We start from the raw sequence: 14,422 nt of genomic DNA, 5'->3' as shown, positions 1-14,422 counted from the left end.
AAACATCTGTTTAAACGAAAAACTAATACATAGTTAACCTTGCTTTGCTTTTCTTACAAACTACAAAACTGTAGAAATATTTAAGGAAAAATATATCTCACCGTGATACTATGATACCTGTTTTACATAAGAAGTGTTTACTACAATCTCCACATTTGACAGACAGGGTTGGAGATCACAATTTAAAAGTAAAAGGTTCAGGTTTCTCATACAGCGTCGCTTCCAGGTCTCTGCCAATGAGTCTCTCTTTTAATACTTCAGAGGTTCGGACGATCTAATGGGTTACCAGGGCGCCAGCTCAAAGTAGGAGTAGGAACAGCTTTGTTTATAGTCAGTAAGAGTCTGAGATTCTCTCTCTCGCCGCATCCCGGGCAGGAGTTATCTGTCATGATTTTTTATCCTCAAAAAAAAGTCAGCTTTTACTACACCTATCGGAAGACTAGAAGTGGTATATTAAAAATATATTCAATATAAGAAATTGTACCTATATTCTTAACTGAAGATGTCAAGGAAAAAATAAACTCTCATTAATTGAGCTCACAAGTTTATTTTTGACAAATTGTTCGTCCAAACTCATTGGTCGGCATGTCAATAAGACTATTAGCTATCATTCAATTTTATGCCCGATGTATACAAGTTCCTAATATAGTTTTATCTATTATGTTTATATACACACTCAATGTACTCATTCAGTTACATTCGTTCGTTCGAAGAGGGCGCACGCTCGTTTACTGCGCATAAAAAACATCGGAACTACTTCGCGTGCTTTGTGCGTGTTAAAAAATAGGTAGTCTAGTGTTTATTTCTGACAAAATAGTGCTTTAAATAAAACTGTGAATATAAAGAAAGTATTTATTAAGACATAGGTTGAAGTCCTGTTGGCTTTTATTTAACTTTGAATTTTCTTCGGGATTTCTAAAAGGTAAGTTTTAATTTAAATGTTTTTATTTTACACTTTTCTTTTGAGGGGGAAAGTGAACCAATGACTTCTCCCGCTTTGGGAGAGGCGCCAAAAAGTGTTAGACTCTTACTAACTGAAAACCACCTCGTTCCTACTGCTGCTTTACAAGCCGGAGTCCCTTTAAACACTCTAGGTAGTCCGCATCTTCAGATTTTTATATTACGCTCAATACAATCGTTTTAGACTCTTTGTACCTTAATGATAATAAGTATCAATTATTGAAAAATAAGTACACCTAATTAGATTTATATCACTGATAATATAATCCACGCCTGAATATTTATTTACTTTGGAAGATAAAAATTGTAGTACGAAACGTACGATTGTTTTGTGTTTACGATACGAAGCACCCAAGTTTTCTAACAGCATACAAGTTAATAGTCAAAGAACCAATTAATAAAAATGCCCCCCATTCAATACTATTTAAGCATACAGGTTTATATAGATTAAAACAAAGTCGCTTTCTCTGTCCCTATGCCCCTTTATATGCTTAAGTCTTTTAACTATGCAACGGATTTTGATGTGTATTTTTTTAAATAATAAATAGAGTGATTCAAGAGAAATGTTTATATATGTATAATACATGCATAATATACTCAGAGTCATTTAATGATTACTTAACATTTAATTATTACTTAACCTAATCCTTAGCACTTTACGTTTTCGATACAAAATCGTAACTAAGGAATCGTTTAAGTAATCATTAAATGTCTCTGAATGCGAAAGTAGTAGCTACTATTATTTAATAAAAATAGATATCATAACAAACCTCTAAATTTGATGATTATCATTGATGTAATCGAATCGTATCAATTCATTAATGTTAAACATATATTTAAAACGTACAATGTTCTTATTTGCATTTGTTACATTAACATATATTTAACATACATTTACGCATGTTTTTCAAGGACGTATAAATAAGTAATATTGGCTAATTTTAAGCAACTTACTTATTTCATTAGGTTTATATAATAAAACAAACCTTGTTAACAGAATAACCGATGTACTCAGAGTCATTTAATGGTTACTTAACCCAGTCATTAGCAATTATTTTCGATACAAAATTGTTGCTAAAGAATAGTTTAAGTAAACAAAATTAAATTACAAAGGCACAAAATAAAATTACAGTAAATTATGTATAACGTATGACGAGCACAATTATGTAATAATTTGCCAAATAATATTAAAGAGTGTCAATCGATTGCAATTGTTTAAAGATAGGTTGAGAAAATATAAATATGTCTTAGAAAAAAAAATACTAAAACCGTTTGATAATTGTCATAGTCAATGAACCATTTTCTTCATGAGTAAATAAATAATCTAAACCTTAAACATTAGGTAAATGTCTCTGAATCTGTCTAAGAATATAAATAATGCATATTTTTTATAATAAACGGTTTTAATGTGTATGGCCATCAAGAATAAGAGTGTGTATCAAAAATCTGATTGATCTGTTGTTAGGCATGGGATGAAATTCCAATGACTAACTTTGACTCAAACAAACAAACAGATTAAGTTAAATAAAATCGTTTAATAATCGTAGATTTGAATAATAAATATGACTGATTTGATGAATATGACGTAGTTTTACTAATTTCCTCCGTTTATTAATTTTAACACTGATATAAAATGCGTAAACATTTGTTAAACATAACATAAAATCACTAATTTACTTGATTTGCATAAAAACTAGTTAGTTTAAGCTATCAAAATTAATCTTTGAGTCAAAGAAAAATGTCCAGAATTGCCTTATCGAAATACTGACATCTATATATAACTGTTATAGTGTTAAGCACTTATATACTATGCATATACCTAAGTATCTAATTAAGTATCTCACAACAGTTAATCATTAATCCTACTAAGTGGGTTGTCTGTTTAGATTAGCATAAATTATTTGTATTTTTCAATACTTATATAAATAATAAAAACTATTTTTAAAAAGAGAGAACCGCCTTCAACACTTCAAATGCCAACCATCATATTACCTAAAATATTCTCCTATGTCTGCAAAATACGATGCTGAAAACCGCATCAAAATCGGTTCGGTCAACGCGAGATAATCGCGCACAAATGTACCTACAGACTTACATCTAATTCAAACTGAGAGCCTACTTTTTATTTGATTATTTGAATTCGGTTAAAAATACTTCAAACTACATACCACTTTTATTGATTGATTTGAAAATATTATAAGTTGGTTCTTAGGTTGCGTAGTTAATCAGCTTATTTACTTAAAAATAAAGTGTGATATTTGCTTCAAATATCTATTATTAATTTAATATATGTATTATCATATTATTACTATTATTTCATGTTGTATTACAGACGTCACATAGTGCAGCTATCTCATAAAAAATCAATTTGATCTAATCATTGTGTTTGATATTGAGAAAAATACATCAATTTCGACCTTAATTGGGTAATTATAAAGTATAAATGAGTAACGAAAAACATCTGTGCATCTCGTCCGTCCATTTGTCACGTTATTTTAGGCACAAATTCTATTAAATATTCATTGAACAATACTTATTGCAAATCTATTTTGTATAATAATATATATTTACTATATACTAATATAAAAAGCTTAAAGAGTTTGTTTGTTTGAAAGCGTTTTTCTCCGAAAATACTGGTCCGATTTGAATGATTATTTTTGTGTTGGATAGTGCATTTATCAAGGAAGGCTATAGGCTATAAAACATTACGTTATGACCAATAAGAGCCGAGTAGCAGGTGAAAATGCATGAGTAGCTAATTGTACTTATTAAGTAGATAGAGTTTTTATGTAATCTACATGCGAATGCATTACCATTCCGGTATGCTAATCTGGTGCGGAAACGAAATGTATAAAAATACCTAAACAACAATATTATATTACATATATGTCACCAGATGGTGCATTGAGGACGTAAATGAATAATCTACAACCTTAATATGTTTTTGTTTAACTCACAAGATGAATATGGATTGTGTTGATAAATAATTTGATTTGAGATAAGGGAAATTAATGAAGATAATATAAAAATCGATTACATCAATATAATCATTGAGATTTTATTTTTATTTTGTCATGGTTGAAGGTGACATAAAGCACCTACCTTTTCTGGGGGTTTCCAATCTTGTACCACCTTTATATCATTCTTGTTAGATTTTTTTTTTGTAGGGGGAAAATCATCCAATGACTTCTCTCGCTTTGGGAGGGGCGAGAGGAACTGTGCCGTTCCTACTCCTGCTTTTCGAGCTAAAGCCCCGGTAACCCGCTAGGCAGTCCGCAGCGCCGGATTCTTGTTAGGTTAGGGACCAATGTTGTTATTACTTTTTCTTACTGTCCCATACTTTTCCCCGACCCAGCAATCAAACCCGAGCCCTCTTGCCCAGTAGTAGCACTTGCTACAAGACTTTCATTTCGCAATATTTAGAATAGTTGGTCATCCATGATAGCTTGGTCATCAACTCAACCACGTCAGTCACCCATGGTTGATACAAGTTAAAATACGGACTATGTACTAGTTTTTTTTTTTCTAAGCCTAGCCAATGTGAGATTGCACCATATGAACATAGATTAGGCTATATACCTTGTTCATCTGTACACCCAGTTAATTTCTCATCAAGCTCAAACTTACCAGTTTACCAAGATCTCGCTTTCTATGATCTTTCCGCACGTTGAAAGTTCAGTTTATACTGGTTTCTATAGCTTGATGTGTCAGCATGCATATGTGTGTGTACGTCAGCTTGACATGACCATGGTTAGGTATGTGCAATCAAAATTGTAGTATTTAATTAGACTAGGCTTCCTCGAAATATTATACTTAGTAATAATAATAGCTTTTGGCAAAACAATAAATAGTGGTCTGACTGCCTCGTTGTTGGGTTCGATTCCCGGGTCGGGCAAAGGATGGCTGGGCTTTTTACGGTTTTTGAAATTTTCTCAGTAGTAGCACGGAGCCTGGAATTTGTGCGCAGTATATGGCAATAGGCTCACCCCCTATTACATGGGACTTATAACACAAATGGTAAAAAGTGGGTGTACATTATACAGTGGCATTACGTTGCTTCTTCGAAACATTATTTTAAGTAATATTAATAGCTTTTCGCAAATACATGAATAATGGTGTTGTCCATTTTTCCTGTTTCAGAATTTTGGGAAATCCTCACTTAACCGCAGAATTTCCTGTACCTAAGGCCTTTTGTGCTGTTCCTAAATAGTTTATTGTTATATCTCGTTATTAAGCACTTTAGAATATTTACCCATTTTTTTCCTGAAGGGACAAAATCATCCAATGTGTGTCAGACTCTTACTGACTAAAAACCACCCCATTCCTTCTCCTACTTTGAGCCGGAGCCCCGCTAACCCCGCTGGGTAGTCCGTTTTCAAAGTAATCTTTTTTTGATCTATGATCTTAAGTATTAGGCTTTCGGCTATAAGCTGAAGCCAGGATATATTTTTTTATTTATTAGTAGTAGTTACCAAAGTTAACCCGGCAATTTTTAATTTTTTTCATTCGAACATCTTCAAAACTTCTTAATATTTGTTCTGGTATCTTTTAAACTTCTTTATAAAGTTAGGATTGGTCAAGAATCTTAATTAAATTCATTTTATCTTCGTTAGCAACTGGTTTCGGTTTGGACCTCACTGAACAATTTCTGGTTCTAACAATTTAAAAAAGTTGTCAGTGACCTACTCAAATTAAAAAGAGTTGAACTTACAAAAACTTTAATTAATTACTATTTTATCGGCTTACTGACACAACTGTTTGACGTGGAACTCGACTAGTTTCAAGCCAAGCTAGGCTCATATTCATGAGCAGCACTGTCGCGGAATGCTGCTTAATGCAAGGCTTTTTTTTGAGGGTTAAAATCATCCAATGACTTCCCCCGCCTTGGGCGAGGCGAGAGTGTCAGACTCTTATTGACAGTCGAGTTCCTCGTCAAACAGTTACGTGAGTAAGCCGATAACATAATAATTAATTTTGTATCTCTCACGTAAGTTATAAAAAAAAACATCTATTTATGACAAAAAAAAACCCCGATGCAGATTCTACATTTTTACTATGAATGAATCATTGAATAGATGATGACAAAAACAACTATAATACATACCATGACCACACATACGCTATTTACTAGGTAAATGCTGAGTCACGGTGACTATGTACTATGTAGTATATTGTAATCTTTGAAATTTTTGTGACATCAGTCTACTACGCTATGTATCTTATGTAAATAATGTAATTAGTAAGATTCTTCACCGTTATCCGATCTTTGGACGCAAACATACACCTGTAGTACATAGATGTATCTACGCTAGACATTAAATAAAATTGGAGTGTCTGTTTGTAATATTGAAATAATCAGTTTTACATATATATACATCAAACTTAAATTTTTTGTCCGTCTGTTTGTTCTGGCTAATCTCTGGAATGGCTGGATCGACGACGAGACTTTACTAACAAGTAGCTGATGTACTAAGGAGAGACTTGACTGCACAGCGACCACCAGCAACGTGGAGCGGGTTCGATTCCCACACGGAGCAACTCTTTGTGTGATCCATAAATTTTTGTTTAGGTCCCGGGTGTCATGTGTCCATGAATTTGTATGTTTGTAAACGCACCCACGACACAGGAAAATATCCTAAAGTGCGGCAACGTCTTTTAATTAATAAAAAGAGACCACGTAAGCGAAGCCGCGGGCATCAGCTAGTTATCTATAAGTGCCATAATAATGGTTATTCTGGTTTTTCTGTCTATTATCGCCAATAGTGTTATTCATTGTAATTTCCTATATTTTGTTGGATTGTATTCAATTTTCCTAATACAATTATGATTTATAATTCTACTGGTATTTCCGATCATTTCAGTCTCAATAGAAGATTGATGCATAATAATGTATGTATAGATAGTTAGAGTTAGAAATTTAATTGCATTATTAATATTGTATTTCTTATGTCATCGAATTCCCTTTATTTTAATTTTCTTGGGCGAGGCGAGACGGAGTGTCAAACTCTTACTGACTAAAAACCACCCCGTTCCTACTACTGCTTGTCGAGCCGGAGCCCCGGTAAACCCGCTAGCTAGTCCACAGCTCCAGCCTCTTTGTTAACTTAACCATAAAAAGACAACACACAAAACCGTGTGTATTTATGTTCAACGCAAAATTTGCGCAATATTTATTATATTTTCATCATCTTTGTGTAAAAACGCGAAGTAATAAAACTCTTAGGTAATAATAAAGAAACAAACAAAGATTAGAATACTCATGGAATATACTCATCTTTACCATTGGTGCAGAAACACTTAAAAATATTTTTTTAAGTGTGGGTGAGTCCTGCTTCGTCACGAATGGGCCGGGTCAACCGGACTGATACCACAACCTCACAGAAAATCGACGTGAAACAACGCTTGCGTTGTGTGAGTGAGGTTACCGGAAGCCCAATTACCCCACTTCCCAATCCCTTAAATTCCTAACCCCCAAAAAGCCACGCACTTGCGACTCTGGTGTGGTGTGTGGTGAATAAGCCGGCTTATACCATAAAAAAGAATCAATTCGGCCGTGATAAGTTGTACAGCAGGCAGCCATCCGTGTAAGTTTTATCGTCCACTATTACTGAAACCTCGCCAAGGTAGCACAAAGGTGAAGCCACCCGCTTGGCTGCTTCTCATGCATAAGGGTCAACGGTTTGAAACCTAGCAAGTACTAATGTGACTTTACCAAATTATATAATATATTTTCTAAAAAAAACAACGCTAGGAAATCTAGATTTATAATTTCTAATTATAACTTTGAAATTGCAGAGCAAGCGAGATGATAAATGCTCAAACCTTCTCCGTATGAGAAGAGGCGTTTGGTCAGCAGTGGCCACTTATAGGCTGTTGATAATGATGCTGATGAAAAAACTAACTGAAAAATAACAAATACGTTAAAATATGTATACGTGTATGAGGAGTCTTAGGTAAATTATGTAAAGTATTTATTATGCATTTTATTATTCAATTATTTATTTTATTCTACCGAGAAATACATAATTTTACCTAAAGGCCCTCTTGTTTACACATGTGTACCTACGATACTTATTAATTGCTCTTAATGTGCTAACTTGACAAGATTGTAAAATTCCACAGCAAAGAGTGACTTGACGATAACATCGCGAGTGCTCCTTAGCCGTGTGTCCGGTCAGTTATAACACTAATTACGTTTTATTAAATGTTCCGGTGTAAATGGAGTTGTACAACCAAGAAATGGCCCAGTCTTTTTTCTCTGATTATACCTGGTCTGATCTGGATAGGAAAAAAACTTTGACTTTGACCGATTGGTTCAGGAATCAGAACTAGATACCACGTAGACTTCCCTAAAAAGTTCTCAATTCAGCCGGTATGTGTTTTTTCTACGAAAAATATAACTTAATGGTAATTCCTATATCTATATTTTACAAAGGTATCTACTTTGGTTTTATTATATTCGACCGACTTCTAAACTAGCAGTGGGTAGAAACAGACAGTACAGCAGATTTTTTGTTTAATGAAGTCGGTTTTTTAAAATAGTTTTATTTTTATAATCATGTTTTTTTTCAAAGTTCAAGAGGCTTTTCCTATATCGTTTTTAATTCCGAATAAATTAAATACTAATTGGAATGCTTAAAGTTTAATGTTTGGTGCCAAGGAACTGTAATTTGTACGAGCCTAAAAAATGTGTAAACTAGTTTTTAACATATTATATGCACTAGCCATATTTTTTACGTTAATTAATTCTTTTAATTTTTTGTGCGTACATTGAACTCTGTGTCCAATGTGTAATTAAATACTTATTTATTTATTATACATGTCCACACTGTCATAATATTGTCATAGGTGTCTTGGAGTTCTAAAATTATAATTAAAAAAAGGTACATTGCCCCACACTAGGATTTTTTCCTGTGTCGTGGGTGCGTTTATAAACATGCAAATTCATATACAAAGACATATTTTTAAAATTTACTTAATGAATAAATAACATATTATCATTTTACCACACCTAAAACCTTTTCCTGACAGTTTTAGGATAACTAAAATTGTCATTCAAATACTTAGGTGCCATGATATTTATTTATAAATCAGATTTGGCCAATCTGAATTATAAATAAATATTGCAGGTAAAGAGTAAGGGTAAAGAATAACAATATTGATAAATGCACAATATGAAAATAATTAAGTGCAAGGGATCGAACCCAAGTTCAAGGAAAAGTAAAATTAAAAACAATAACAGGTTTCCCAACTTAAAAATAAACCTCTACCTGGTATGATATATAAATATATATAATAATGATAATAAAGAGTGCCCCAAAATATACCTAAGTTCTTATCGCTTTTTTAACGATTCAATCCATTAACGAGCCGATTGCAATATAAAACGTAAACTTGATTGAATTAACATAATTTATTTGTGTTTTCCGTCATTTTACAAAATAAGTATAAAATGTGTCAAAATAAATGATAAAAGGTGTAGGATTCCACAACAAAAGGACTTTGAAATACACATAACACCACGTTACTTATATATATATATATATATATTAAGTAATAGCTGCGCCCGCGACCGCGTCCGCTTGACATAGTGAACTTGGATAGTTTTCCAGCTCCTCCCCCGTAGATGATAGCGTGATAGTATGTAGCCTAATGTTGACTTGACCTGTGAATAATATTCGCAGTTACTCATGTACCTATCATTAAAGTTATCAAGATTTTTTTTTTTTTGAGGGTGGAAAATCATCCAATGACTTCTCCCGCCTTGGGCGAGGCGAGAGGGAGTGTCAGACTCTTACTGACTAAAAACCACCCCGTTCCTACTCCTGCCCGTCGAGCCGGAGCCCCGGTAAACCCGCTAGGTAGTCCGCAGCTCCGGAAAAGTTATCAAGATACCATCGTATCATTTATAACTATACAACTAGGACAACTGTCCCGTACATATCTAAAGAAACAATTCTGCCATCCACTTAGCAGCCATTGAAAAAAGAAATGAATCAATGAAACCACAATTGAGTGTTGAAACGTACAGACATACATATGTATGTGGCTATTTATATCAGCGCTGGACAAATTGTGGGCACAGGTCAGCATCCCGCGGTGTTTGTGTCAATCGATCAAACTGTTTAGTTCTGTTCAATAAGTATATGTAGGTAATAGTACATTATTATGACGAGTCTTAATGTATTAAAGCAGAGGTTTGGTAGTCAATTAATTTAATACAAAAGAAAAATCAACTGTAAATTATGTTTAAAACTAACTTAAATACAGAAATGTTGCACAATGAAAATAACAGTAATATAAAAAAATACCTTATCTGTATTTCTCTGGTTCTGCTGACAACGTAACAGGTTACCGGGGTTCGGGCTCAAAGCAGGAGAAGAAACGGGGTGGTTTTTAGACAGTAAGAGTCTGTGACACTCCCTCTTGCCTCGCCCAAGGCGGGAAAAACATTGGATGGTTTTTCCCCTCAAAAAAAGCTTATCTGTATTTAAACTTAATTATAGATAACCATAGCATGCATATAATTTTAAATTTACAATAATACAAAAAATATGTGACATACATAAATATAAAAGATATACTTAGAGATAGAATAAGCTTTATTTGTATTTAGATTATAAAACAAAAAAGAAAAAAAGAGTCTTGAAGACAAAGGTTTAATAGCGATTGCGTTAACTAAAGTCACATTTTACTGATAATCGTTAAATGAATAGCATTTTTTATGCAACTGCAAAAACAATCGACAAGGATGGGATTCGAACCCACGCGTGCAGAGCACATTGGATTAGCAGTCCAACGCCTTAACCTCTCGGCCACCTCGTCTTGTGAATGCAAGTCGAAATAAGCCTATACATACCAATGATCTACTTTTAAGATAATACTTGTATGTACTGCAAAATTGTACACTGTATTGTTTCAAATTGACAGAGATTGGGCAACATCGCCCTCTGATAAAATGATAATAAACCTTTAAACTAATATCTTCAATGCGTGGAGATTTTAAAGTTGCCTCCAACTGGAATTTTCTCCTGTGTCATGAGTGTGTTTACAAATTCACATACACATGACACCCAGACCCAAAACAATTTGTGGATCACACAAAGATTTGATCTGCGAATCGAACCCGCTACATGTTGCGTGGCAGCCAGTTGCCTAGCTACCGCACCAACAGTGCAATTTATTATTGCAAACCTTCTTATAAAGAGGAGGTCTATATTCCGGCAATGCACCTTCACGTTTTGTTAATGGTGATATACTCGACATAGACTATCAGCCAAAACTATACATCGACGAATTTCATAGGTGCAACTAGGAACTTAATTACCGAAATCATCAACCAACTTCGATAAACATAGCCTAATATTAACAATTCAAGTTGTATAAACAAAAATAGTACTTCTTAGAATAGCAAAAAGTATTATTTTGGCTTACAAATTATGTACGGGTAGCAGCATACATCCATTGTGATAGAAATTGACCGACATGTCGTGAGTTCGAGCAATTGCTCGTCGCATTTTGTTATTGGCCGGATTAAACATCCACTTCGGCTGATTGAAGGAGACCAAATTGAAATGTCTTCGTCATATAATCATTTTTGTGGAGAATTAAAGTTTATTATGTCTATTTTTACCTTACTTTTACTATGTCTATTTTTACCTGATTGAAGAGTACTGTGAAATATATTTTGCGATAGTGATTTATTAGTCACTGAGATGTTTAATAAATTGTAACACAAAATAATTTATACCCAGTGACACTGTTTTATGGGATAGATCGATTAACGAGCAGATAGATCACCTCATGGTAAGCAATCGCCGCCGCACATGGACACCAGAAGCACCAGAGGTGTTACAAGTGTGTGGCCGGCCTTGTGGGGGTTAGGAATTCAAGGGTGGTTGGGTAATCCGAGATTGAGAAGAGAGGTAATTGGGTCGCCGATAGCCTTATTTATACAACGAAACACCACGCAAGCGTTGTTTCACGTCAGTTTTCTGTGAGGCCATGGTATCACTCCGGTCGAGCCGGCCCATTCGTGCCGAAGCATGGCTCACCCACACTTAATGGATCAACTAAATATGTCGCTGTTTAGGCCGCAGGTTGTTAAATAAATTATTTTTGAATTATAAAGGTAAAGAATGTGCAGAGGACCCTTGTAATTTTTTTATGCAGTTACAAAATTAGAACTCAGGTATAACACATAAAGGGTACAACAAAAAACCTTTTTAAATATAGAAAACGTGTTACTTGAATCTTCAAACAGTTAAAAATCTAATAAATACAAACGACAACGTGTCATTTATATGTTAAATTATACAGTTCAATAGTTAATTGACCATTTGTATAAACGACCGCACATCAAACTCACCTTAAACTGTTAAATTATTCAATCGATTTCCTACTTTATCACGATGTACTAAGATTGAAAATCTTGAATAGAATAGGGTAACTTGTTATGCTGGTGTCTTAAAATTTTGCATAGTATTAAAAGGGCCTCAGTATGTAAATATTAAGTAACTCGTTTCATTGAACAAACGAGTTAAAGATTTGTTGTAGGTGACAAAATTCACATGTGTATTTTATAAAAAAAAACTTGCTGAATCGGCAAACTTTGTACCGACTCAAACACTTTTTTTTCACTTTATAAACCTTTTCTAGAATTCCAAATTCCAAATATTATATAAAATAATCTAAATCGGTCCAGCCGTTTTCGAGTTTTAGCGAGACTAACGAACAGTAAAAAATATATTTGGGTATGTAGTCACAGTGAGTCAAATGTGATTCTGAGAGTGACAATTGAGCAATAGGTCTCATATTCAATTCTCAAGTCGGGCAAAGTAATGGGGACGTTATGTAAAAAGGTATCTGTAATTACGACTAGTAAGTTACATAGCTGACTAAAATAAATAACTGTCGCACTCAGAGACATTTAATGATTACTTAAACCTTCACCAGTACCGATTTTGTTCCGAAAACAATTGCTAAGGACTGAGTTAAGCAACCATCAAAATCAAATGACTCTGAGTACGGCGGTTTGCCTTTTCTTACTTTATAAAATTCACGTTACGTAACATTTTTTGATAAATAGATTGAAATAATAATTCGACAGATATTCATTATTATATCATTAGGCCATTAACTACTTGTCTATTGTGAATATCAATAACAAATATGCTAAGTAGTTCAATTTATAGTTGTTTTCTCACTTCACTAGATTATTTTTGGAAATCTATATAATAATAACAGTCTTTTGGCCTCTAATGAGGATTAATTATTCGACGCCTTAAGTTATTTTTGATTTAAAAATACATTAAAAGGTTAATGTATTTTAAATTGTAAATATTTTTTAAATTATAAATATTTGACTTTTAGTCTGCTTACTACCACGAGAATAACAAGGAAATATTAGTACAAAAATAAGCTATTTGACTGAATATTCATCACTGTATTTTTAGTTTAACTGCTATACATAACCTGTATGTCCAGTTAGATATCATAATAATATGTCGTACAAAGCATAGTCATTAACAGGTTGTGAGCTCCTATAACTGCGTATACGCATCAGAGGTCTTAGTATAAGTTTGTTTTAATGTGATCGACACTCGCCGCTCTGAACACTTAGTACGAGTTTCCTTAACGTTGAACGAAAACAAAACGAGAGCGCATTCGGCGCTCTGATTGGCTGGCGCGAATGAACCAACCAATCAGAGTGCCAAACGCGCTCTTGTTTCAATTTCGTTCAAAGTAAAGCAAACTCGTACTAAGGGTACTGATTGACCTGCTCCAATGAACCAACCAATCAGAGGACTATACGCGGAAACTTTTTTATCTCGTTAAACTTAAACAAATTCGTAGTAGGCCCTCGGTTCATAATTCAGGTTCCACTTTCGAAAGTGTAACACTAAATTATAATATCGGGGGCAATCGAAATTACTGTATTGTTTTAAGGCCTAAATTGGCACCTATAATCTGTATATTGAACTAGATCTTAAATCGTGTGAACTAGTGCTATGTAGAGTAGTGTGATGGTTTTAAAATGTTGTAGTTCTAAATATTTAAAATTGAATTTAAAAAAATATTGATTAGGAAAACACGTGTACATACAGTAATATTGTATATTTAGTTATTTAATCTATAATGTACAAGACACAATAAAATAGTGGTACATAAGGCGAACTTAATGCCGTATGGCATTCTCTACCAGTCAACCTTAGGGATTCAAGAGAAAGTAAGTGAAAATAAGATATATCATTCCTTTAGTTTTGCCAACCCGCATTGAGCAAACGTGATGATTAATGCTCAAACCTTCTTGCCAGAAGAGGCATTTGGTCAACAGTGGCCACTTATAGGCTGTTGATGTGTGTGGTCATCATCAACAGCTCGTAACACTTCGCTGCTAGATTATAGCCTTCCTCTACATGAGAGAGTTTGTCATCTTCTGGTGGGTTTTTTAAGGCATAAG

The 14,422-nt window shown here is 33.8% G+C and overlaps 1 protein-coding gene and 1 non-coding gene across 2 annotated transcripts in view; one reads left to right on the top strand and one right to left on the bottom strand.

Moving 5' to 3' along the window:
- The first annotated feature begins 706 nt into the window (after positions 1-706).
- Positions 707-14,422, top strand: part of LOC118265051 (protein peste-like) — a 52,722-nt gene continuing 39,006 nt past the window's right edge. The window contains exon 1 of the mRNA XM_035577746.2: positions 707-922. The gene's annotated coding sequence lies outside the window, so the exon portion shown is untranslated. The remainder of the gene's footprint in view (positions 923-14,422) is intronic.
- Trnas-gcu (transfer RNA serine (anticodon GCU)) lies at positions 10,704-10,785 on the bottom strand. The gene has a single exon. It is a non-coding gene; the product is annotated as a tRNA-Ser (tRNA).

Source organism: Spodoptera frugiperda, chromosome 28 (assembly GCF_023101765.2).
Source record: "Spodoptera frugiperda isolate SF20-4 chromosome 28, AGI-APGP_CSIRO_Sfru_2.0, whole genome shotgun sequence".
Classification (NCBI taxonomy): Eukaryota; Metazoa; Arthropoda; class Insecta; order Lepidoptera; family Noctuidae; genus Spodoptera; species Spodoptera frugiperda.
This window is presented reverse-complemented; position numbering and strand designations above follow the sequence as displayed.